The 2633-nt window shown below is 44.4% G+C and overlaps 1 non-coding gene across 1 annotated transcript; it reads left to right on the top strand.

Annotated features, from left to right (window-relative positions):
• The first annotated feature begins 1453 nt into the window (after positions 1-1453).
• Positions 1454-1526, top strand: trnav-aac (transfer RNA valine (anticodon AAC)). The gene has a single exon. It is a non-coding gene; the product is annotated as a tRNA-Val (tRNA).
• The last annotated feature ends 1107 nt before the right edge of the window (positions 1527-2633 follow it).

Below are 2633 nucleotides of genomic sequence, written 5' to 3'. Positions count from 1 at the left end.
TTGCCTTAAAAAATCAGAAGGTAAATCAATGTTATGACAGAAATCCGCTTTTTGGCATTTTCTCAGCGAGAAACAGTCATTTTGTACCTGAAACACTGTAAGTGGTTTGGTGAGTCCAATAATGAAATGAGTCTCTCAAATCAACTACATAGACTCCTTTTTCCAATTTTCTAAGTTTTCAATAGCTTGCCTTAAAAAATCAGAAGGTAAAACAATGTTATGACAGAAATCCGCTTTTTGGCATTTTCTCAGCGAGAAACGGTCATTTTGTACCTGAAACACTGTAAGTGGTTTGGTGAGTCCAATAATGAAATGAGTCCCTCAAATCAACTACATAGACTCCTCTCTCCAATTTTCTGACGTTTTCAATAGCTTGCCTTAAAAAATCAGAAGGTAAATCAATGTTATGACAGAAATCCGCTTTTTGGCATTTTCTCAGCGAGAAACGGTCATTTTGTACCTGAAACACTGTAAGTGGTTTGGTGAGTCCAATAATGAAATGAGTCCCTCAAATCAACTACATAGACTCCTTTCTCCAATTTTCTGACGTTTTCAATAGCTTGCCTTAAAAAATCAGAAGGTAAATCAATGTTATGACAGAAATCCGCTTTTTTGCATTTTCTCAGCGAGAAACAGTCATTTTGTACCTGAAACACTGTAAGTGGTTTGGTGAGTCCAATAATGAAATGAGTCTCTCAAATCAACTACATAGACTCCTTTTTCCAATTTTCTAACGTTTTCGATAGCTTGCCTTAAAAAATCAGAAGGTAAAACAATGTTATTACAGAAATCCGTTTTTTGGCATTTTCTCAGCGAGAAACGGTCATTTTGTACCTGAAACACTGTAAGTGGTTTGGTGAGTCCAATAATGAAATGAGTCCCTCAAATCAACTACATAGACTCCTTTCTCCAATTTTCTGACGTTTTCAATAGCTTGCCTTAAAAAATCAGAAGGTAAATCAATGTTATGACAGAAATCCGCTTTTTTGCATTTTCTCAGCGAGAAACAGTCATTTTGTACCTGAAACACTGTAAGTGGTTTGGTGAGTCCAATAATGAAATGAGTCTCTCAAATCAACTACATAGACTCCTTTTTCCAATTTTCTAACGTTTTCAATAGCTTGCCTTAAAAAATCAGAAGGTAAAACAATGTTATGACAGAAATCCGCTTTTTGGCATTTTCTCAGCGAGAAACAGTCATTTTGTACCTGAAACAAGACGACTGCCTAATTTGCAGTTATTAATCATATCCAGTACTGTCTTTCAAAAGTAATCAGTTGGCTTCCCTTGTGGTACATTTTGTATTTTCTACCCAGCATGGTAATACCCATGGATGATTTTTAATTTTACCGCACCAGGACAACTTATATGAAATCACACATTTATTTCTAACATGAATGATTTGAAGATAGGATTTTTTTTTCGTTACGCCCGCCATTTTCAAAGCATGCAAGTTTTCGTAGTGTAGTGGTTATCACGTTCGCCTAACACGCGAAAGGTCCCCTGTTCGAAACTGGGCGGAAACATGTATTACTGCAATAATATTATTTGGACTTAGAAAACCCCTCTAATCCTCTTCTTGGTGCTCGGCACAGGAAGGTCGACCATCTCTTTCTCGCATTGGGTCTTATGCAGAAATGAATTTCGTTGCAGTTCCACAACTGATTAAAAGCCAGTAATTCCCCATTTACCTAATCTTTCAAATGTCCAACTTTACAGGAAAAAAAGAAACATATTACAGAGATTTTTTGCAGGGTCTTTTCGTCATGCCCGCCTTTTTCAAAACATGTAAGTCACTAGCTCCACCACCAAACCCCAGCAGCATTAACACCAGACCCCACTAGCTCCACCACCAGACCCCAGGAGCTTCCAACACCAGACCCCACTAGCTCCACCACCATACCCCAGCAGCATCACCACCAGACCCCAGGAGCTTCCACCACCAGACCTCAGGAGCTTCCACCACCAGACCCCAGGAGCTTCCACCAGACCCCAGCAGCATCACCACCAGACCCCACTAGCTCCACCACCAGACCCCAGCAGCATTACCACCAGACCCCATCCACCACCAGACCCTACTAGCTCCACCACCAGACCCCAGCAGCATTACCACCAGACCCCATCCACCACAAGACCCCACTAGCTCCACCACCAGACCACAGCAGCATCACCACCAGACCCCATCCACCACCAGACCCTACTAGCTCCACCACCAGACCCCAGGAGCTTCCAACACCAGACCCCACTAGCTCCACCACCAGACCCCAGCAGCATCAGCACCAGACCCCAGGAGCTTCCACCACCAGACCCCAGGAGCTTCCACCACCAGACCCCAGGAGCTTCCACCACCAGACCCCAGGAGCTTCCACCACCAGACCTCAGGAGCTTCCACCACCAGACCCCAGGAGCTTCCACCACCAGACCCCAGCAGCATCAGCACCAGACCCCAGCAGCATCACCACCAGAACCCAGGAGCTTCCACCACCACACCCCAGGAGCTTCCATCACCAGACCCCAGGAGCTTCCACCACCAGACCCCTCTAGCTGCACCACCAGACCCCAGCAGCATCACCACCACACCTCAGGAGCTTCCACCACCAAACCCTAACAACAACTCAACAACCTCAAAAACC

The sequence above is a fragment of the Cololabis saira genome, unplaced genomic scaffold (assembly GCF_033807715.1).
Source record: "Cololabis saira isolate AMF1-May2022 unplaced genomic scaffold, fColSai1.1 scf030, whole genome shotgun sequence".
Taxonomy (NCBI): Eukaryota; Metazoa; Chordata; class Actinopteri; order Beloniformes; family Belonidae; genus Cololabis; species Cololabis saira.
This window is presented reverse-complemented; position numbering and strand designations above follow the sequence as displayed.